Genomic DNA, 24864 nt, shown 5'->3' on the forward strand with positions numbered 1-24864 from the left:
CAAATACTTGAAGGCCTGTCCCAGTGGGGTGGACAAAATCTAATGAGCTTAAGTTACAGGAAGGTAGACTTTGGTGGAAATGTCTTGATGGTAAGAGCAGTTTGAGAATGGACACAATTACCTAGAGGAGTAGTTATGGACTCTCCATCACTAATGATGGAGGTGAAGGTGAGCAACCATCTGTGTGGGGGGTGCTCCAGCTTTAGATGACCTGAACCAAGCATGGATGGCTTCCAAAGTTCCTGTGATGCTCTGAGCTCAGTCCAGTATTCCAAATCATGGTCAGAAGAAGTGGAGGGAGAAAGTTTCTGGAACACATGCCTCCACAAGCCAGGCAACAGTAGCTGCTTGTCTTCATTGGTGACTTTTCTGTCTACGTGTCAGTTTAGGGGGCAGGGCTGTCCTCAAAAGTTGATAGGGCTGAGTACCTCCCAAGGACCCACACCCCACTGGGCAGAGCCCCCTGGAGTTGCTCTTCCTCTTCTAAATCATAGAATCATATCATAGAATAGTAGAGTTGGGAGGGGCCTATAAAGCCATCGAGTCCAACCCCCTGCTCGATGCAGGAATCCACCCTAAAGCATACCTGACAGATGGCTGACTTCTTGGTAAATGGATTTAGGAGTGCAGCCTACGTGAAGGACAAGGGGTCTGAAATGGATTCTGTTCTGATTTAATGCTGCTTTTTGTGTCTAGAATCATAGAATCATAGAATAGTAGAGTTGGAAGGGGCCTACAAGGCCATCAAGTCCAACCCCCTGCTCGATACAGGAATCCACCTTAAAGCATCCCTGACAGGGTTGTCCAGCTGCCTCTTGAAGGCCTCTAGTGTGGGAGAGCCCACCACCTCTCTAGGTCACTGGTTCCATTGTCGTACTGCTCTAACAGTCAGGAAGTTTTTTCTGATGTCCAGCTGGAATCTGGCTTCCTGTCACTTGAGCCCATTATTCCGTGTCTTGAATTCTGGGAGGATCGAGAAGAGATCCTGACCCTGCTCTATGTGACAACCTTTTAAGTATATGAAGAGTGCTATCCTGTCTCCCCTCAATCTTCTCTTCTCCATGCTAAACATGCCCAGTTCTTTCAGTCTCTCTTCATAGGGCTTTGTTTCCAGACCCCTGATCCTCCTGGTTGCCCTCCTCTGAACACGCTCCAGCTTGTCTGCGTCCTTCTTGAATGAGAGATTTAGGGAATAAAGTCAAATGTTTTGAGGGTATTGGATCGAGAACGTTAGTCGGGCTATATTTTGTCAGAATGTTCTCATGAGTTCTTCTGCAGATGAGATCTTGGAGTTGTACTTGTTTTAACGGAGGCAAAAGGATGGATGTTTCCTGTGACTGAACAATGGCAGCTTCTGATGTATTTCTTCCAGGGTTCATCTCCCAAGCAAAGAAGAAGAATGTCTTGCTATCAACAGCAGTGCAAGCAGACCTGCCCACCACCTCCTGCATGTGTGAAGACATGCCCTCCCAGATGCGTGGAGCCCTGTCAACCATGTCCTCCTCGGCAGTGCGTGAAGGCATGCCATCCTCACTGTGGCCCTAAGTGTGCTCCAGCCTGTGGCCCAGCCTGCGGCACACCATGTGCTCCAGTCTGTGGACCATCATGTGCTCCAGCCTGTGGACCATCATGTGCTCCAGCCTGTGGACCATCATGTGCTCCAGCCTGTGGACCATGCGCTCCCCAATGTGTGAAGAAGTGTGCTACCAAATGTGTGGACACCTGCCACCCTAAGTGTAAATAATCTACATGCCGTCGGCACGACCTGCACATTTCAAGTGGCGACAGATATAAGAGATTATGGAAGTGCCGGGCTGAGTTGAATGCATTTTCCGAAACAATGTAACCCAAAGTCTGCAACTAAATCAAAGTTGCATTCTGCAACTTGAATAAATGATGCCAGGTCAGCTGATAGGCACAATGTTTCTTCTTTTGTATTCTTCTTCTTCTTCTTCTTCTTCTTCTTCTTCTTCTTCTTCTTCTTCTTCTTCTTCTTCTTCTTCTTCTTCTTCTTCTTCTTCTTCTCCTCCTCCTCCTCCTCCTCCTCCTCCTCCTCCTCCCGTCTTCTTCCTCTTCTTCTTCTTCTTCTTCTTCTTCTTCTTCTTCTTCTTCTTCTTCTTCTTCTTCTTCTTCTTCTTCTTCTTCTCTTCTTCTTCTTCTTCTTCTTCTTCTTCTTCTTCTTCTTCTTCTTCTTCTTCTCCTCCTCCTCCACCTCCACCTCCTCCTCCTCCTCCTCCTCCTCCTCCTCCTCCTCCTCCTCCTCCTCCTCCTCCTCCCGTCTTCTTCCCCTTCTTCTTTTTCTTCTTCTTCTTCTTCTTCTTCTTCTTCTTCTTCTTCTTCTTCTTCTTCTTCTTCTTCTTCTTCTTCTTCTTCTTCTTCTTCTTCTTCTCCTCCTCCTCCTCCTCCTCCTCCTCCTCCTCCTCCTCCTCCTCCTCCTCCTCCCGTCTTCTTCTTTTCTTCTTCTTCTTCTTCTTCTTCTTCTTCTTCTTCTTCTTCTTCTTCTTCTTCTTCTTCTTCTTCGTCTCCGTCTCCATCATCATCATCATCATCATCATCATCATCATCATCATCCATTTTGGAACTTTGTTTCCCTGCTTCTGGTAAGTTGTGGTTATGGGGAGCAGCCTCAGTCCATCCCAACCACTGGAAATCTAGACCTGCCACCGCTCTGCAGCCACTGACTTTAGCAAGAATTCTCCACACATGTGCCACCATCTCTTGTACAATCATAAGGTCAGGAAATGTGATTTCTTTTTAACAGGTAGGAAGTAAATGGATGATCAGAAGCCTGGAGTCTGCAGGATTCTGTACGCTCCCACAGAACCATGGCGCACACACAAACCATAGGCATATACATACTAGGGGTGTGCACGGACCCCCCCGATCCTCTTTGCGCCCGATCTGCAAATTGCAGATCGGGCCTGCTCCGCCCTGCCTCGATCCGCCTAGGGGCCACTCCGCTCCGCTGCGGAGCTCCGGCTCCGAATCAGAGCTCCGCAGTGGTGGGGAGTGGCGCCAGGTAAGGCTCCCTCCCTCCTCCCCCTTACCTGTGTCCATCCTGGCCCATCCCAGCTTCACTAGAGCCCGTGGCTCAACCAGGAACTGTAGGCCCACGGGCTCTAGTGAAGCTGGAATGGGCCAGGATGGACACAGGTAAGACCCCCCCCTCCCTCTTACCTGGCTCTGCTGCCATCGCCACCTTTTTTGCAGAGCTCCGGATCGAGGCAAAGGATCCGCCTTCACCTCGATCCGCTCTGTAACGCTCTGCGGCTCCCCCAATCCTCTTCGCCTCTGCCTTAACAGGAGGCGAAGCCCCCCCCGATCTGCTCCTGCTTCTCCGGTCCGAGGAGAAGCGGAGCACATCCCTAATACGTACACCCTCCTGGTTCTGTTTTGCTCTACCACATCTTTAATCCTCTGAATCACCTTGGTGAAGCTCTTCCCCAAAGTTGGGTTTCCCCCCATGTTAGAAGATAATTCCACACATTTCTGCCTATGGGTGTGGGGCGTACTCTTCAGGAAGCCATGCCTCCATATGCCGGACAACAGCCATCATTAGCCTTTTCTGTCTACATGTCAATTCAGAGGGCAGGGGCAGCGTCCAAAGTAGTTATGGTTGGGCACATGCCCAGGACCCAGACCCTAGTAGGGACCCACTGATGAAAGCCCTCTAGACTTGCTCCTCCCCTTCTTCATTGCAACCTGGTTGTTCACCTGCCCCTCGTTCAGGCCCAGATGAAGATGGTGAGGAGAAGGAGACACTACGGCCTCCTTGCTCCCTGGCTTTCTGCCGGTCAAGCAAGCGAGTGGTACCCAAGTTAAGAAAGTGGTTGAGGAGCAATGATGACAGAGAGAGGGAACAGCAAGAGCATCTGGTGACAATGGCAGTGAGATGATAGACTTACTGAGGGAAGGGACACATTGAGGGTGTCTTGCCCAGTGGTCCTCCAATACATGCCGGTCAGGACCAACGTATGGTTGTCACAGCTGAAAAACATGGAATTTTAGGGTGGAACAAAGATGGTGGCTGCCAACCAACGAGAAGGACACCACTGCCACCACCAGGAGAAAGGCTGCAACTGCGCAAGAGACAGCAGTGGTGAAATAAGGTAAACAGAAGGGCTGTGGAGAATATTTCACTCAGCTTCTGAGGGACGTTTTCAACAGCAGACTCCAGCTGAATGCTTCCCTCTTGTGGCAGTTGAAGAAATATCAGTCAGTGCACCCTGACGCCATTCGTTTAGCTAACGAGGGTGGAATAAGCCGAGCAGGATCCTGAGCGATGAGTAAATGATGCTGAAGGAAGGGTGAGAGGCTGACGTTATAGGTCAGGAGAGAAGTGAAGGAGCTAAAAAAAGAACGCTTTTCAGACATTTGCTCCCAGTATTCGTCAGGAGCCCAATATCCTTCTTCATGGTATGGAGTGCTTCTCGCCATGGCTCAAGCCACAGCTGAGGGCCAATGGGCTATGTTGGTTTTGCATCCTCCATTTTATTTATCATAATTCTATACAGTGCAACAACTTAATCTCTCTGGGTGGTTCACACACGTTCAAACCATAAAATACCACAGTGGAGACATATCAGCAGGCCTATATGGTTTACAGGGAGGGGAGGGAGGGAGCTGTGTGTCGTGTTTCTCAGAACACTCCTGCTTTCAATGGGAGTCAAATGACAAGGCTTGCTAAGTAATCCACAAAGCTTTTATTAAGCAACAAACGCCTCTTCTACCTGAAGAGAGTCCAACCTCTTGGAAATGTCCCCCTGGGCAAAACTATGCAAACTAAGCAAGACAATTGTCCACTCAAGAAGAATAAGAAGCCACTTCCCAAATGCCTGTAACTTCAGAGAGCCTGGTGTGGAGGGAGGTTCTGGCGTAATCGAACAGACTTTCTCACACCTTCCTTCTGCCCCATGCGCTTGAGCTTCTGGCGGACCCTAGCATCAGCTAGCTTCTTGGGGCGCTCTCCTCCAGAAGAAACCTCACTTCCCACTGAGTGTGGAGGATTTGGCCTTGAGGAGATAAGCTCTGGAGAGGGCTGACTCCCAGCTGGGGAATCACTTGTGAGACCTTCCTCCCCCACTGGTACAGGCTGGCTGGTGTCTGGCGCTGCGTCTTCTAGTTCTGAACCTGATTCTGATTGATTACCTGAAACACCTTCTCCCAAAACAGGGGCAGTAGGGTTAGACATGACACCGCGCAGCGAAAGAAGTGCTGAGAGGGGTGAGCGAGGCTTAAAATGCCTCTTAGTCTCCTCCCAGCCTCAGTGGCACCATGCGGAGGACACCAATGCTGAGCCTCCCATCACCCTCGCCCCGACCTGCAACTGGCCTCCCCTGCCCAAGCAAGCCGAGCGTGGGGAGAAGGCATTTCTAGAAGTGACCCATATATATTCCTGAAGAGGTGCACAGATGGGAAAATTCCACCAGGGGGCAGCTCTTCCCTTAACTGTCACACTATGATGAGAGAAACTAGACCTGGTGAAATTCTCTCTCACCTGTGTACAAGATATACACATTAATTTTTGTGAACCGCCCAGAGAACTTCGGCTATTGGGATATATATATATATATATATATATATATATATATATATATATATATACACACACACACACACACACACACACACACACACACACAAACACACACATTTATTTATTTATTTATTTATTTATTTCTACCTTCCATGTTTTCTCTACCATTCCACCCTCAGCTCAGTTTTTCCATTTAATGCATTTTCCTTCAAAATTCTTAGCTCTGTTAATGCATTCCTGATCTTTTTCTCTCAGAAATATTTTCTTAACTCTTAAATCTTCCTTTATTCCCCACTCCGAAACAATTTCTCTCTCTTGTTAAAGCTTTCCCTCAGAAACGTCTCTCTACGTCCTGAATGCTTTCTTGACGTTTCTCCCTCAAAATTCATTCCCACTGATAAATATGAATGCTTTAGCAAATCTCAGCCATAGAATTCTTTCCCTGACGTTGACAATGCTTTCTTGATTTGATATTTCCCCCCTTAACTTCTTTCCAAAAGCCTATCCTAAAAGGCAACCTACTATGCGGAAAGAAAGTCCTCCTTCAAAAATTTTCACTGAACTCATTGCTGTAATTTTTCAATTCATCATCTATTGGTTTGCGCCCTTTCCCTCAGCCCGCACAACACTCAGAATTCTTCTCAGAGCACAGAGCCAGGACTTAGGAGCCCTGTTTCCTGATTGGCTCTCGTGTTTCTCTGTATCGGCTCTCAGGTATGTCTGAACCATTCTGCTGGTAATGAAGTGGCAGGAGAAGAGCTTATTCACTTTATTGCTGCCCGTTACGTAGTTCCTTCAAAATCATTAGTTCCTGTTCATTACCATCTTCTGTCCCCTCTCTGTTTCTGTCCTCATCTGGGCCTATATTTAAAACACTTTTAAATGTGTACCAGAGAAGGAACAAGCCATAATTCACACTGCCTTTCTACTGGGTGGATTCATTGATCTTTCTTACATCATGCATCACCCATGAGCCACACATGGTGTACGAGGGACAGGGAGCAATAGATTGAAATGCCCACCAAGCTGTGAAATGAAGGGATGTGGTTCTCCGAGTTCCACCTTGATGTTGGTCCACCTCATGCCCATATCATAGAATCATAGAATCATAGAATAGTAGAGTTGGAAGGGGCCTCTAAGGCCATCAAGTCCAACCCTCTACTCAATGGAGGAATCCACCTTAAAGCATACCTGACAGATGGCTTTCATCACATCATGACACCCCCCCACACACTTTTTGTGTGAAAATTGCAAAGTACTTGGGTACCTACTTGGGGGTGCATTCAATATAGCACTCAACCTGCTCTTAGCTAGACCTAGGTTTATCCCGGGATCATCCCGGGGTCATCCCAGTTCATGTAAATGACACACAGGGGATCCCGGGAACAGGCAGAGACGACCCCGGGATGATCCCGGGATAAACCTTAGGTCTAGCTAAGGTCTGACTGTTTGTGTTCACTTCTAGCAATGCCCGATTTCTTTTCCATGTGTATTTTTTTAAGTGCGTATTTTTGGAATGCCGTCCTCACCTCTCTCACCACCCCAACCCGATGACATCACAAGCTCAGGAATGTATGACCACAGATGGTGCCTGCATTCATATTCATAGTTCAGAAGGTGCAAATGGTCATAAATGAATTGAAATGAATTTCTCGTGCATGCCTCATGAAGTCCACTCAATCAGGGGTGGGCAGAATGCAGACCTCCAGAAGTTTGGGACTTCAATTCCCAGGATTCATGACCATTGAGCATGCTGGACTGTATAAATGAATCAATATTTTTAAAGTTTCAACAACCAATCAATCTAGAAGCAACAGTCTGCCCCCAATCCCCCCCAAACACATTCACGAAGTGGGATACTTGGTTCAGCAATACTACAAACGAGAAGGACCTTGGAATTGTAGATCACAAGCTGAATATGAGCCAACAGTGCGATGCGGCTGCAAGAAAGGCAAATGCTATTTTGGGCTGCGTGAATAGAAGTATAGCTTCCAAATCGCGTGAGGTACTGGTTCTCCTCTATTCGGCCCTGGTTAGGCCTCATCTAGAGTATTGCGTCCAGTTCTGGGCTCCACAATTCAAGAAGGACGCAGACAAGCTGAAGCGTTTTCAGAGGAGGGCAACCAGGATGATCAGGAGCCTGGAAACAAAGCCTTATGAGGAGAAACTGAAACAGCTGGGCCTGTTTAGCCTGGAGAAGAGAAGATTGGGGGGAGTCACGATAGCACTCTACAAATACTTGAAAGGTTGCCACACAGAGGAGGGCCAGGATCTCTTCTCGATCCTCCCAGAGTGCAGGACACAGAATAATGGGCTGAAGTTACAGGAAGCCAGATTCTGGTTGGACATGAGGAAAAACGACCTGACTGTTAGAGCAGTACGACAATGGAATCAGTTACCTAGGGAGGTTGTGGGCTCTCCCACGCTAGAGTCATTCAAGAAGCAGCTGGACAACAATCTGTCAGGAATGCTTTAGGGTGGATTCCTGCATTGAGCAGGGGGTTGGACTCGATGGCCTTATAGGCCCCTTCCAACTCGACTATTCTGTGATTCTATGGTTCTATGAAAGTAAGACCCCCGGTGATCTCTGTTGAAATGGAATCACCATCCAGCCATGAGCCTGACCTTGCGGTGGTCACTATCTCTGACTCTTCCCTCACAGAGTTGCCGTGAGGATGGATGGGAAGGGCAAGGAAGCAGGGAACCTGCCCTGAAGTCCTTGGAGGAAGGATCGCATACACATTTAATCAATAAATAGGGCAGAAGCTGTTCCAAAATCCATGACTGGGTGACTTGATCGTTGCATATGCAACAGCAATGGAATCGTTTTCTCACAGATGTTGTTCAACAGGAAGGAGAAGACAATGAATCTCTTGCAAGATGGCCATTTGAATAATGTTTGGAAGGAACACATTTTGGCATTTCATTTGCAGATGTGTCCCTTCTGATGGCTTCTTCTATGGAAGTAAACCAAGAAAAACGTCTTTCTCATTCCCTCCCTTTTCCTGTGAGTTTGTTTACATGCGTTTTTGGTCGCCAACACTGTGAAAGCAAATGTGGAAGACAAGGTGGCCATTTCAGAAATCACAAATGGATTTCTCACCAGAGGGAAACTAATATCCATGTGGGATATGCAAATGTGTAAACAAGTTCCTATCTGCTTGAAAATAGAATGCGTGCCTCATTTGGGCGGATGCCCACAGCAGTTCTATCTCCTTTTATTTTAATGAAAAGATTATAATGAGATAAAGTGAACAAAATACCACCGGGATGCATCAGCAACCTGCAGCAGAGACACTGAATTAACAAAAAAATGAATGTATGTCAAGGAAGTTGTTTCTGGAATGTGCTTTGGGTAGCAATAACACCAGGTCTTGTGATGGGGCTAGAATTACGAAGTCTGGAATTTGCCCCAATTTGCAGAGCCCAAACCCAAATGGACCTATGGAACTGGCTCACGATGGGTTCACCCTGATCTTGGGCTCCATTGTTTCCAAAATTATGCTTGAGATGGGCAGGGGGGTGGCATCAGAAAAGGTCTGTGGCTGATGCCATCCCATTTCTGTTTGGTAGGTCACAAGCTGTCATTTTCAGTTCCATCTTGCTTCTTGAATCGAGTCAGGAAAAAATGGAAGACTCTGCATCCCACACTGGCTGGCAATAGCAGAAGGGGGTGGGTGGAGAAAGCTTCCTAGGGTTGGACTCTCCAAACCCGGGGTACAGAACTTCAGATCCAAATCTGGCCCTCTGGAGTTTGCGATCTGGAATTTAAGGATTCCCCAAATGGCCCTGCTCCCTTCCCATGTCCTCCAACCACTGAAGGTTTGGTGGATTCTTGGCTTTTGCACACCCCTTCCTCCCAGTCTAAATGCCTCTCCTAAGCCTTAGGGACTGGCAGCAAAAGAGTTTAAGCTCCAGGGATGTATAGATTGTGTAAAATCCATTCCATGTGTGTTTTGTGAAATCTCAGGCACCTTTCATTCCATCATCCGCCCATTGTCGGAATTGGATTTTTTTCATTTCCAAATTTGCATAAGTTTCGCATGTGCAAAACTGCGCACATTCCTCCAAAACGTGCCAATTCCCTAAATGTGCATTTTCATGCTTTAGCCTATGGGGAAAATGCAGACTTTTAGCTGTATTTTCCTTATTTTGGGGGCATGTGTTCTTCTATGATAAAATTTGTGCAAAATGGTCTGCAAGTTCATGGAATCCGCTTGAAAGGGGATAAGCTGGTCCGCTACAGGATCCATGGGTCAGATTCATAAAATCTGAAGTCCTTTGGTCCCATTGTTGATTTGGGCAAGAACGCTAAACTTTTAACTTCAAAATCCTTATCTACCAAGCTACCAAGCTTTGCAAACACCGAACACCATTGTTGATTTGGCAGACATCCCAAGGGAAAATGCTCAGGAAAAGCCTGAGATTCCTCTGAATAATCTGAGAAAGCTTAGAAAGATAGAGCCAATTAAGAACTGAGTAATGGGGGAAATTGTCAATCACTAAATGACAAAGGTGAAAGAAGAAAGTGCAAAAGCTGGCTTGCAGTTAAACCTAAAAAAACACCAAGATTATGGCAAACAGCTTGATTGATAACTGGCAAATAGAGGGAGAAAACGTGGAGGCAGTGACAGACTTTGTATTTCTGGCCGCAAAGATTACTGCAGACGCTGACTGCAGCCAGGAAATCAGAAGACGTTTACTTCTTGGGAGGAGAGCAATGACAAATCTTGATAAAATAGTTAAGAGCAGAGACACCACACTGACAACAAAGGTCCGCATAGTTAAAGCAATGGTATTCCCCGTAGTAACCTATGGCTGCAAGAGCTGGACCATAAGGAAAGCTGAGCGAAAGAAGATAAATGCTTTTGAACTGTGGTGTTGGAGGAAAATTCTGAGAGTGCCTTGGACTGCAAAGAGATCAAACCAGTCCATACTCCAGGAAATAAAGCTAGACTGCTCACTTGAGGGAATGGTATTAAAAGCAAAACTGAAGTACTTTGGCCACATAATGAGAAGACAGGACACCCTGGAGAAGAGGCTGATGCTAGGGAAAGTGGAAGGCAAAAGGAAGAAGGGCCGACCAAGGACAAGATGGATGGAAGATATTCTGGAGGTGATGGACTCGACCTTGGGGGAGTTAGGGGTGGCGACGGCCGACAGAAAGCTCTGGCGTGGGCTGGTCCATGAAGTCGCGAAGAGTCGGAAGCGACTGAACGAATAAACAACACAATGTAGAGTTTCTTCTTGAGCAATCAAATAATAAAAAAGTGTAAACACATTGCTACTAACATGGTTGTGGTTATTGTGGTTTTTATGATTACCCGCTTTTCATGAGACAATTACCTCAAAGCAGGTCAGAAAACATGAAATGCAACAAAATTATCCAAATATCAAACACTAAAACTAAAGATGGGCGAACGAACGGTATTCAAGACATCCAGGATTCTACAAACGTCTTATGGCTTGGCTCATGCCCAGTTCTCACTTGCACCTGTGATTTGCGTCTCGCTAAGTGTGAACAGAAAATATATGCAAATTCAGCAGCAACCAAACAGGAGATTTGTGCAAAATTCCCCCCTCAAATTGTGCAAGTTTCTTATTTCGTGCAGTTTTCTTCCAGAGACAAAAGCAGAGCTGGTTCTGTCTATGCAGGAAATGTGCACAAATTTGGAACCCTTTGCAAACTGTACTGGGAATTGCCAGGAGACAATTGTGTGGTTGTGTTTGACGATTTGTGGATATTTTCAACAGCCACATGCTTGTGCTCACATTTGAGGCTTCAAAGGCGGGACGGGGCTGCTTGCATGGGGATACTAAAAACACCATGAAATAATTGTACTCTTGAAGCAGGGAATAGAGTCACAGGTCCACCATCAGCTGTAATCAAAAGACTGGCACAATAAATGAGTCTTCATTATTTCTTTGATTGTGTGTTTAAGAAAGTTTAGGGGTGTCAGAGGAATCTGGGGTTTTCATCAGCTCACTCCCCCTTGGACGTCAACTTGCTCCCCAATTAACTGCATCATAGAATCATAGAGTTGGAAGGGGCCTCTAAGGCCATCAAGTGCAACCCCCTGCTCAATGCAGAAATCCACCTTAAAGCATCCCTGACAGGTGGCTGTCCAGCTGCCTCTTGAAGGCCTCTAGTGTGGGAGAGACCACGACCTCCCTAGGTCATGGATTCCATTGTCGGACTGCTCTAACAGTCTGGAAGTTTTTCCTGATGTCCAGAAAGAATCTGGCTTCCTGTAACTTGAGCCCATGATTCCGTGTCCTGCACTCTGGGACGATCAAGAAGAGATCCTGGCCCTCCTCTGTGTGACAACCTTTCAAGTATTTGAGGAGTGCTATCACGTCCCCTCAATCTTCTCTTCTCCAGACTAAATATGCCCAGTTCTTTCAGTCTCTCCTCATAGGGCTTTGTTTCCACGCCCCTGATCATCCTCGTTTCTTTCCTCTGAACACGCTCCAGTTTGTGTCCTTCTTGAATTGTGGTGTCCAGAACTGGATGCCGAAATAGTGGGGAACCAGTACCTCTCACGCGATTTAGAAGCTATACTTCTATTAATGCAGCCCAAAACAGCATTTGCCTTTCTTGCAGCCATATCACACTGTTGGCTCATATTCAGCTTGTGTTCTACAACAATTCCAAGATCCTTCTCGCTTGTAGTATTACTGAGCCAAGTATCCCCCATCTTGTGACTGTGCATTTGGTTTCTATTTCCATCTAGCCCACTTTTAGCTACTTTGTTAATCAGAATATCACGGGGACTTTGTCAAAAACTCTGCTGAAAATCGAGTTAGCCAGCTTGCAGATTTTCTAGGGTTTTTTCATATATAGAAATTCACCCAATTTGTGACCTAATTTGCACAAATTGCAGATTTCCAAATGACAGAGATCCCTAATAACGACGCTAATGATTCCTTTATTATAAACGTAATCAGTCCTATAACTTTGAGGCTCATGACTTACAAAAGCCAAGCCTGAACGGAAATAGAAGAAACGTTTCCATATTCATGTGTCCTGGAGGGAGGGGTGCATGAGTCCCAGTCATGAATGGATTATGCAAAGGATGAGATAACTCAGATGACTAAAGTTAATGACCCCTCCAGCATGGCCTAATCTACATCCTCCAGTTTTAATTTCCAAGAGCCAAGTTTTCAAGTCCCCTATAAAAGTTCTCTTCTTTTACTGATGCTCAATGAACTCAGCTTCTCTTTCCTCCACTGGGATTCAACGAAGTCGGTAAGGCACCCTCTTCTGTTACTGAGATTCAGTTTTTGTTGTCCTCCTATACTTCTACCTGATCATAGAAGATGGAGTAGGTACTTGACAGCTTTCTTCAAATACCTGAAGGACTGTCACACCGACAAGGGCAAAGGCTTTTTCCTTTGCTGCCCCAAAGAGCAAGACTAGGATTTAATGGGGTTAAGAAGGGGGGATTTCAGCTGAACATCAGGAGAAACATGGTGATGGTAAGAGCAGCTCAAAAGTGAAGGCAATGAGACAGAGAGGGATGGGTTCTCCTTGCTTGGAGAGCTTACAAGGAATGCAACCCTACAATTCTGTGGCTGAATTAATTTGATTTGTCAAATCTTCTCTCAGGAAGGGGGACAGGATGGATTCATTTCACCTCCTACCTTGCAGGTCCATCAGGCCTGTTGCTCACTGTCCTCATCCCACCTGCCAGAAGCAGCAGCAAGATGTCCATTTAGCAGGACAGGAGGGTGGGTGAAGGGAACAGTGAATGAGTTTTTTGGGATAAATTCTTTTTGGCTGGGTGGGTCAAAAAGAAGGAAAACATTTCAGATTTCTCCCCTGAAATAGTGTCTTCTGAGAAATTTCATCACAGCTGGACCTTTAACCATGTCCTCCCCAAGGTGAATAGTGACAGAAACTTTGGCAAAACTGGTTGGTCAAGGCAAAGGGCTCTTTTATTCTCTCCCTGTGAGTTGTTGGGGAAATCCACAATGGAATCACATGTGTTTGAACTTCTAGGAATCTAACCCATGGATTAAATAGCAGTCCAGCCCTCCTTGAGTCTCATGGATTCTGCAGACTTTATTTTCTGGAATGTTAAGCAAATTTAGATGAATATGTAAACAAACAAACAAACTGAACGTGTGCATGAAAACGCACAGTTTGGAGGGAGTTGCACACTTTGCATCCACTAATTTGCACAAATGCAAATTTGCGCAAATTTGGGAAATTGGAACCCACTCCGATTCTGTCAATGATGGAATGAAAGGCGCCTCTCAACCTGTGTGTCATGTTTCTCAAAAAGCCCCTGCTTTTGATGGGAGACAAATGATGAGGCCTGCTAGGTAATCCACAAAGCTTTTTATTAAGCAACAAACGTCTCTTCTATCTGAAGAGAGTCTAATCTCTTGGAAACATCCCCCTAGGCAAAACTATGCAAACTAAGCGAGACAATTGTCTGACCAAGGAGAACAGGAAGACCCTTCCCAAATGACCGTAATGTCAGAGAGCCTGGTGTGGAGGCAGGTTCTGGAGCAATCCTAGTTGGACCGACTTTCTCACTCCTTCCTTCCATTCTGTGCGTTTTAGCTTCCAGAGGACCCTAGGATCAGCTAGTTTGTTGGGGTGCTCTCCTCCGGAAGAAACCTCACTTCCCACTGAGTGTGTAGGATTTGGCCTTGAGGAGATAAGCTCTGGAGAGGGCTGACTCCCAGCTGGGGAATCGCCCGTGAGAGCTTCCTCCCCCACTGGTACAGGCTGGCTGGTGCCTGGCACTGCTTCCTCTAGGTCCGAATCTGATTCTGATTGATTACCTGAATCACCTTCTCCCAAAACAGGGGCAGTAGGGTTAGACATGAAACTGTGAAACACAGATGGAATGGATTTTACAAAACCCGAACAGCCCTAGGTACAGCTAAGGCTGGATCATGGGGCCAAGGTTCAAGGCTTTATGACCCAGGGGGTTCCCTCGTGACCACCAAGAGAATGGCAGGTGAGAAAGGCCATCTTCAGAGGCAGATTTGGTGGCAATGTGAACAGGACCTTCTTGGTGGCTGCTCCCAGGCTATGGCAAGATTGGCTAAGTTCACTACCTCTCTGCTGTCCTTACTCTGACAGGCAAAGACCTTTTTATTCCAGCAGGTCTTTGGCATGTCAGTGGACCTGCAGGGTCAGATATTGTTTTTATTCTGCTCTTTCTGTGTTTCGAATGGACTTTTAATGCATCCGTTTTATTATTGTTTTGATCAACCTTTATTTGCGATGGTAAGCCACCTCAAGTGCCAATTTCCTGGTAGAAAGGTGGGGGGCACAGATCACGTCAATTGGCCAATCAGGCTGCAGAACCAAATTCCACCTTACCCTTCCCATCGTGGCGGTGGGTGCTACGAGTTATGTGAGTTTAAAATGCAAAGCGGCACTTGCTCCGAGCGTTCCATCATACGAAATCACCGTTGCTGAACACTCCGGATGTTGTTCTGACAGATCTGGAATGTCAGAGTGGTGGGAATGTATGGGGTGGGAAGTAGGGAGATGTTAAATGTGGGTTTCACAACTGAAGTCCTGCACGTGGCTGCCTAAAGCTTTCCCCTCCCCCCATAAGATCTTTAAAGGCACAACCCTACCAGGATATCTTTAAGCATCCTGCTATCCTATGCAGGAGTTGCAGAATCATAGAATAGTAGCCTTGGAAGGGGCCTACAAGGCCATCAAGTCCAACCCCCTGTTCATTGCAGGAATCCACCTTAAAGCATCCCTGACAGAGTAGACAATGATGGATCCAAGAGTATCTCCAAGCTGTGTACCTGTTCCTTCACAGGTAGTGTGAGCCCATCTAGAACTAGGTTTACCCCACCCATCCAGACTGGAGAACCACCTGTTCACAGCATCTCAGGACTGGACTTCGGTTTGTTGGCCCTCATCCAGGCAGGCGATCTTTATCTCCAGCTCCCTCCCTGCATTTTAGCTAGATGGTCCTTTTTTGCCCATGTAGATGGGGCCTAGAGGAGAAGAAGCTGGGAGGGAGCTGGGGACCTTGTATCTCCCTTCTCTGTCCACCACCTTTGTGACCTCAGAGAGTCAGCTAGCACAATTTCTCCTGCGCTGGCTGATAGCGGGAGGTGACAGGGAACTCAGGTTCCTACCTCCAAGGTCAGAGTGATGATTCCGACCTTGGGTCCAGGAATTTGAACTATCCTATGGCCCTCCCAGATTCTCTCTGAGTCCAGGGTTTAAAATTACCCAGCTGCCCCACAGTTGCTGCTAGATTCCCCCCTTCTCCCATTAGCATTGAGTAGGGGGTTGGACTCGATGGCCTTATAGGCCCCTTCCAACTCTATGATTCTATGATTCTATAATCTTGACCATTGGTGTATTTCATTGCTTCTGCTCAACGTTCTCCCGTGATTTGTCAGCCTCTTCCTCCAAACGACGGTCGTTTTGGACAAGGTAAGGTCTAAAGGCACCCTTAACGGTACATGTCTTTTTTTGAAGCTTTGCTTGAACTCGACAAAGATGTCCGGCAAGGAGCAATATCAGGAAAAGAAGGCCCCCTTACCTTCTGTGGCGCCTCAGCAGCCCCACAAGCCAAATTCTACTCAACACAAGGAGACCTCCAAGGCTGACCACACTCCTATGACAAGGAATGCTTCCTCTGATGGCATAGTGAAGCTGCCTCCGGAAGAGCAGGCGAAGAAGTATTATTAAAAGCCACGGAGACCTCCAGAGTCCATAGAGCAAAACCCCAGCAATTAATCACTGTCAAAAAAAAATGTCCATGGAATTAATTCATTTTCAGCCCCCTCCTGGCTTCTGCTTTCCTAGGCATCCAGGTGCTTCTACTCATCCTCCTCTTGGACCTTCAGCTGGCCTCACATTTCTCTAGGACCTGAGAAGCTCGTGCCGTTGTTCCGGGCATTTTCACCAGCCACACAAACTCTTTCAGCTCATTGCCGCGTAAATGTGCCCACTGTCCCCTTGTGTGCTCACAGCTCCATTTGGGATGTGAACGGGGCGATCCATATGGTCTCCTTAGGAGGTATCCTGCACACAGCCTGTAGATGACCATTCTGTTGTGGGTCAGTGCTGACGCTGAACTAACCTCACCTGCTTTATTTTCCTGTGCTTGGCGACAATAAATGTTTGCAATTCATCACCTTGACTTGACTGCTGGCATTTCTTTGCCCTCCATGAATTTTTTTTTTATTAGAGATGAAATAATAGAATTTATTATTTATTTATTTATTACATTTTTATACCGCCCAATAGCCGAAGCTCTCTGGGCGGTTCACAAAAATTAAAACCATCATAAAACAACCAACAGGTTAAAAGCACAAATACAAAATACGGTATAAAAAGCACAAGCAGGATAAAAACCACGCAGCAAAATTGATATAAAATTAAAATACAGAGTTAAAACAGTAAAATTTAAATTTAAGTTAAAATTAAGTGTGAAAATACTGAGGGAATAAAAAGGTCTTCAGCTGGCGATGAAAGGAGGACAGTGTAGGCGCCAGGCGGACCTCTCTGGGGAGCTCATTTCACAACCGGGGTGCCACAGCGGAGAAGGCCCTGCTCCTAGTAGCCACCTGCCTCACTTCCTTTGGCAGGGGCTCATGGAGAAGGCCCCTGTAGATGATCTTAAGGTCCAGGCAGGTACATATGGGAGGAGGCGTTCCTTCAAATAACCTGGCCCCAAACCGTTTAGGGCTTTAAATGTCAATACCAGCACTTTGAATCGGGCCCGGACCTGGAGTGGCAGCCAATGAAGTTGTAAAAGGACTGGCGGAATGTGATCTTGCCGGCCAGTCCCCGTTAGTAAACGGGCTGCCCTGTTTTGTACCAGCTGAAGCTTCCAGACCGTTTTCAAAGGCAGCCCCACGTATAACGCATTGCAGTAATCCAAACAAGAGGTTATCACAGCATGGATCACTGTAGCTAGGCTATCTCTGTCCAGATAAGGGCGTAGTTGGTATATCAGCCTAAGCTGATAAAAGGTGCTCTTTGCCACTGAGTTCACCTGTGCCTCAAGTGACAGTTCTGGATCCAAGAGCACCCCCAAATGTCGGACAAGTATGTTTCAAAGGGGTGGGGTCTGCCTCAGTTGGCAATATTCTAGGGCGATCAAACAACAAAAAACTATTTTACGCTAATGGTGGCCATAGAGAATCAAACAGCCCCTTGAAAATTAGGACTGGATGGACACACATCCGTCCACACACACCGGCCATGGGACTGGATGGTGGCAGGGTCCACAGACCCCAGTCTGTCAGGCTGAGCAGGGGTGGGGCGTAGGACTCCACCACCCTATCAAAGGCCCATCTTCCAAGGTCCCTCAGAATAGGCACTCAGATGCTGGATGTAGTGTATGGGTAGGTTCACACTGGCATGAAACAACCCCTTGAAGGTGACAGAAATGGTGTTGCTTCTCTTAGCCCATGTCAGTGTGGTGTAGTGGTTAAGGTGTTGGACTAGGAGTTGGGAGATCCGGGTTCTAGTCCCCACTTGGCCATGGAAACCCACTCGGTGACTTTGGGCCAGTCACAAACTTCCAGCCCAACCTACCTCACAGGGTTGTTGTTGTGAGGATGAAATGGAGAGGAGGCGGCTTATGTATGCCACCTTGGGTTCCTTCGAGGAAAAAAGGTGGGATATAAATGAAATAAAAAACCCACACCTCTTTGGACCAATTTTAAGCCATCCACAGAAATCACACAACCCATTAAAAGCTTTACCATGTGCTGTTAAATGTCTGGGAGATGAACTAGTGCTAAAAAGATGATAATGTTGGCACCAGGTGGGCCTCCCTGGAGAGAGTGTTTCGTAACTGAGGGGGTCACCACTAGGGTGACCCTATGAAAAGGAGGACAGGGCTCCTGTATCTTTAACAGTTGTATTGAAAAGGAAATTTCAGCAGGTGTCATTTGTATATGTGGGGAACCTAGTGAAATTTCCTCTTCATCACAACAGTTAAAGCTGCAGGTGCCCTGCCCTCTTTTAAATCTGGTCACTCTAGTATAGCTCCTGCAGCTTTAACTGTTGTGATGAAGAGGGAATTTCACCAGGTTCTCCATACATACAAATGATACCTGCAGAAATTCCCTTTTCTATGCAACTATTAAAGATACAGGAGCCCTGTCCTCCTTTTCATAGGGTCACCCTAGTCACCACTGAAAAGGCCCTATGCCTTGTTGCTATCCTCCAAGGTTCCATTGGAGCCCCTTGTGATGTTACACATGTACTGGGCCCACCACATAAACCCTTCTCAGGCGCAGCACCATCACTTCAAAACCTGAGGGAGGGCTAAATAAAACCTTTCCCCTATCTATGAGGGAAAGAGGTTTAACATACGATTCCGTTTTTCTATGTACTGTGGGTATATTCTGCTGAGGGTGTTTGACAACTGTGTGGCAGGTCAAAAATGCCAAGCTGACACATGGTCATTGGTAGCTTTGTTGTTTATTTGTTCAGTCGCTTCCGACTCTTCGTGACTTCATGGACCAGCCCACGCCAGAGCTTTCCGTCGGCCGTCGCGACCCCCAGCTCCCCCAAGGTCAAGTCTGTCACCTCCAGAATATCATCCATCCATCTTGCCCTTAGTCGGCCCCTCTTCCTTTTGCCTTCCACTTTCCCTAGCATCAGCCTCTTCTCCAGGGTATCCTGTCTTCTCATTAGGTGGCCAAAGTACTTCAGTTTTGCCTTTAATACCATTCCCTCAAGTGAGCAGTCTGGCGTTATTTCCTGGAGTATGGACAGGTTTGATCTTCTTGCAGTCCAAGGCACTCTCAGAATTTTCCTCCAACACCCCAGTTCAAAAGCATCTATCTTCCTTCGCTCAGCTTTCCTTATGGTCCAACTCTCACAGCCATAGGCCACTACAGGGAATACCATTGCTTTAACTATGCGGACCTTTGTTGCCAGTGTGGTGTCTCTGCTCTGAACTATTTTATCAAGATTTGTCATTGCTCCCCTCCCAAGAAGTAAACGTCTTCTGATTTCCTGGCTGCAGTAATCTTTGCGCCCAGAAATACAAAGTCTGTCACTGCCTCCACGTTTTCTCCCTCTATTTGCCAGTTATCAATCAAGCTGGTTGCCATAATCTTGGTTTTTTTGAGGTTTAACTGCAACCCAGCTTTTGCACGTTCTTCTTTCACCTTCGTCACAAGGCTCCTCAGCTCCTCCTCACTTTCATTGGTAGCTAACAAAATAATTATAAGTTTATTGTCATGTTAAAAGCTTTAAATGAAAATATAATGCTTCCAAACCTGCCTAATCCAAACTTCCCACACACCAACCACATCCCTAGCAATTAATCTCCTCTCACTCCACAAACAATTCCAATCTCCACTGCCCAACAACAACATAACTCCCTTCAGTCACTCTTTATATACTCCTTCCCCTACCCTACCTATTACATCACAAACCACACCCACTCAGTTCTAACATTCCATACTCACCAGACATACTCATCCAGACTCATACAAGATACTCAATTGTGGGGTAACGCCACACCCCTCCCTTTAACTTGTGTTTAAAGGTGCTTCCCCCCTTCTCTCAACATATTTATTTAAAGGTGTATTAAGATATGTTTAGACTGTTGTGGGAAGTGCCTTGTAACGTTCAGAGGAGGGTGAACTCCAATGGATAATGAAGTTCTGGCCTGTGCATTAGTCTGGAACCCAGATTTTGCAAAGATCAAATTCCTCAAATGTCTGTAAGGCATCCACCTCGTGGCTGTGGGAATTGCTCATTTAAGATTGGTTCTAGGCATCCAACCCATTTGTCCAATGCAGCAGGAGTGATGCTACTTCACCTCACTTGAGTAGAGTGACATGTGCATGTCCATGACGCCTGCTGGAATGCAGGCACCAGCATCACTCAAGCATTGCCACCACCAGGACACCAGTTCATGAAGACGGGGACATCTTGGTCAGGGGGTAGGGGAATGATAGAAGGAGCCTTCTCTGCCAGCTATTTCCCTGAGCCCCCCAAGCATTTCCCAACCACCCAAAGTGATCTCCCAGCAGTGGCAATACTTGCTCACTCACTGTTGCCCCCTGCATTTTTCTGCCTGAGGTCACTGCCTCATCCTGCCTTATAGTAGGGCTGGCCCTGAAACACTTTTCATCACAACTCTCTGCCTAATGGTAGGGCCGGACTTGAAATATCCTCTCATCATCATAGAATCACAGAATAGTCGAGTTCAGGAATCCACCCTAAAGCATACCTGACAGATGGTTTTGTCCTCTTGAATGCCTCTAGTGTGTGAGAGCCCACAACCTCATAGGTAACTGGGTCCATTGTCGTACTGCTCTTACAATCAGGAAGTTTTTCCTGATGTCCAGCTGGAATCTGGCTTCCTGTAACTTGAGCCTGTTATTCCGTGTCCTGCACTCTGGGAGGATCAAGAAGAGATCCTGGACCTCCTCTGTGTGACAACCTTTTAAGTATTTGAAGAGTGCTATCATGTCTCCCCTCCATCTTCTCTTCTCCAGGCTAAACATGCCCGGTTGTTTCAGTCTCTCTTCATAGGGCTTTGTTTCACACCATCCACCATTTGGGCTCATTCCTTTTCGAGAGGATGATTCCAGGAATTAAAACCAAAATGAGACAAAAAAAGAAAAATGAAAAGAAAAGAAAGAAAAGTAGAGCAACATGGCAGGCCTAATGAAAGAATGGTCTGTTTTTTCTGTTTTTCTTTTTAAAATATCCTTAGGGGTGTGTGGGAAGAGGGAGTTCAACTTGTCACCCAATTACATCATCAACGTTGGTTTCCATGTGTGATGCAAAGAGGAAAGGAATGTAGCTTTGGGAAGTTCAAAGGAGTCCCTTGCTAATTTCCTCTTCTTTTTTTAAGGAATGTGCAAGCCTGTCACGAGTAATGCCACTCCTGCTCATTATTATATACTGGTAGCACAATGTCCCCAGGTGACGTGTTAATAAATCCCTCTTTTTCGGCAAGTAATTTTTAACAAGGGTCATCATATTTTATTCCGGCAAGTAATTTTTAACAAGGGCTTTCTCCACTGTGGCACCCCGGTTGTGGAATGAGCTCCCCAGAGAGGTCTGCCTGGCGCCTACACTGTACTCCTTTCGTCGCCAGCTGAAGACCTTTTTATTCTCCCAGTATTTTAACACTTATTTTTAACTTAAATTTAAATTTTACTGTTTTAACTCTGTATTTTAATCTTATATCAATTCTGCTGCGTGGTTTTCTGCTGCTCCCTTACCTGGCGGTGCCAGGTAAGGGAGCAGGTAGGATGGACGCTTACCTTCCTCCGTCGCGGGCTTCAATTGAGGCCCCGGTTCCGGCTTCAACCGGGGCCTCAATTGAAGCCAGCGACGGAGGAAGGTAAGGGGGCAGGGTGGGTGGGTGGCTTATCTTGCGTCACTGCCGCCGCCGCCGTCCATATAGTGACGGCGGTGAAGCCGGATCTCGCTCTGCTCCGCAGAGCGGGAGACGGGCGGAATGGCGCGAAGTGGATCAAGCCCAAAACGGATTTTCCGGATCGGGCCACAAAGCAGATTGGGGGGGTCCATGCACACCCCTAGTTTTGACCCATCCCCCAATTTCTCAGAAGACATCCCCCCCCCCCCGATTAGATGTCTGAACTCATTTTCTTTCTCTCACTGTGCCCCCTCACTGTGTCCACTTCGCAGGATTTTCCACAAATAATCTCTGCCATTGTTTTTTGATGGTGGTTGTCAGACGTCATCACTGCTGTCGCCACCAGCTGCTATTGCTCCTCAGCCTCTTCGTCATCATTGCTACCACGTGCTTGCTTGATGGGCAAAGAGGTGGCGAGGCAGCGGTGTCTCCTGCTCCTCCATCTCACCATGACCATTGACTGAGCCAGAGTGACAGGTGAAGAAGCAGGGCAAGAGGAGGAGCAACTCCAGGGGGCTCTTGCCATTGGGTCCCTGCTGGGAGGCGGGCCCTTGGGAGGCGTCCAGCCATGCCAACCAGGAGGGCAATTAGCAGGAGGGCAACCAGGATGGTCAGAGGTCTGGAAACAAAGCCCTATGAAGAGAGACTGAAAGAACTGGGCCTGTTTAGCCTGGAGAAGAGAAGATTGAGGGGAGACATGAGAGCACTCTTCAAAGACTTAAAAGGTTGTCACACAGAGGAGGGCCAGGATCTCTTCTCGATCCTCCCAGAGTGCAGGACACAGAATAACGGGCTCAAGTTAAAGGAAGCCAGATTCCAGCTGGACATCAGGAAAAACTTCCTGACTGTTAGAGCAGTGCAACAATGGAATCAGTTACCTAGGGAGGTTGTGGGCTCTCCCACACTAGAGGCCTTCAAGAGGCAGCTGGACAAGCATCTGTTGGGGATGCTTTAGGGTGGATTCCTGCATTGAGCAGGGGGTTGGACTCGATGGCCTTGTAGGCCCCTTCCAACTCTGCTATTCTATGATTCTATGATTCTATGATTCTATGAACCCTTGATGCTAGCCTTGGTTGCAAGCCAACACACATGGATGGAGGATGTTCAACCAGTCCTGGATGGGGTTGCACTCCCCGTGAAGGAGCAGGTCTGTAGCTTGGGGGTTCTCCTAGATCCATCTCTGTCCCTTAAGGCCCTGGTGGCCTTGGTGGCACGGAGTGCCTTCTACCAACTTCAGTTGGTGGCCCAGCTACACCCCTATCTGGACAGGGATAACCTGGCTGCAGTTGTCTACACTCTGGTAACCTCTAAATTAGATTACTGCAATGCGCTCTACGTGGGGCGGCCTTTGAAGACAGTTCAGAAGCTGCAGCTTGTGCAAAATGCAGCGGCCAGATTGATAACTGGGACTAGAAGGTTCGAGCATATAAGACCCAATCTGGCCTGCTTGCTTTGGCTGCCTGTATGTTTCCAAGCTGAATTCAAGGTGCTGGTTTTAACCTACAAATCCCTACACAGCTTGGGACCACAATACCTGACACAACGCCTATCCCAACATGAACCTACCCGAACGTTCAACATCTAAGGTCCTCTTCTGGGTGCTTAGTCTGAGGGAAGCTCGGAGGGTGGCAACAAGAGAGAGGGCCTTCTCTGTGGTGGCCCCCCCAACTGTGGAACAATCTCCCTGACGAGGCCCGCCTGGCGCCGACATTGTCATCTTTTCAGTGCCAGGTCAAGACTTTAGCAATATGTAATGAGCCTGGGTCTGTTTTTTGGTCTCATCATTTTTAAAGTTGCTATAGTGGTTTTGAGCCTCGTGTGGCGCAGAGCGGTAAAGCAGCAGTTTCTGCAGCCGAAACTCTCCCCACGGCCTGAGTTCGATCCCAGCGGAAGCTGGTTTCAGGCAGCCGGCTCGGGTCGACTCAGCCTTCCATCCTCCCTAGGTCGGTAAAATGAGTACCCAGTTAGCTGGGGGAAAGGTAATAATGGCCGGGGAAGGCAATGGCAAACCACCCCGCTATAAGGCCTGCCAAGAAAACATCAGCGAAAACTGGCGTCCCTCCAAGAGTCAGTAATGACTCAGTGCTTGCACGAGAGGTTCCTTTCCTTCCTTCTATAGTGGTTTTAAATGTATGTGTATTTTGCTTGTTTTTTTGGTTTTTAATCTTTGTATATTGTTTTTAAGTGTTTTTATCTTATGTGAACTGCCCAGAGAGCTTCGGCTATGGGGCTGTATACAAATGCAATAAATAAAATAACTAATAGAAAGCTCCAGAGCAATGCTAGAACTGGGACATTGGGAAGGGTTTTTGTGAACCGCCCAAAGAGCTCCAGGTATTGAGCAGGAAAAGAAATGTAATAAATAAATAAATAAATAAATGGGTGTCCAATGGTGGCCGGGTTAACAAAACAATGCCTGTTCCCCCCACTAGTTGTGGTGGTGAAACAGGAAAAGCCCACCAACCAATCAAACCAAATTCCTCTGGGGTGGGGTGGGGGCAAAGAAACCATGCTAATGGTGATCCCTAACCCCCCAAGAAACTGTGGGAGAATGTCTCGTCCCTTTGGAGAAATTCCATCAAGTGAGCCTTCTTCTGGGGGTGAGCGTCCCGACAAGCTAGCTGGTTCTAGGGTCCGCCAGAAGCTCAAATGCACGGAGCGGAAGGAAGGCTTGAGAAAGTCATTTTGATTACACCAGAACCTGCCTCCACACCAGGCCCTCCGAAGTTACGGGCGTTTGGGAAGTGGCTTCCTATTCTTCTTGAATGAACAATTGTTTTGCTTAGTTTGCATAGTTTTGCCTAGGGAGACGTTTCCAAGAGGTTAGAGTCTCTTCAGGTAGAAGAGACGTTTGTTGCTTAATAAGAGCTTTGTGGATTACTTAGCAGGCCTCGTCATTTGCCTCCCATCAAAAGCAGGAGTTTTCTGAGAAACACGACAGTGGAGGGCATTTGTGAACTG

This window comes from Elgaria multicarinata, chromosome 21 (genome assembly GCF_023053635.1).
Source record: "Elgaria multicarinata webbii isolate HBS135686 ecotype San Diego chromosome 21, rElgMul1.1.pri, whole genome shotgun sequence".
NCBI classification, from domain to species: domain Eukaryota; kingdom Metazoa; phylum Chordata; class Lepidosauria; order Squamata; family Anguidae; genus Elgaria; species Elgaria multicarinata.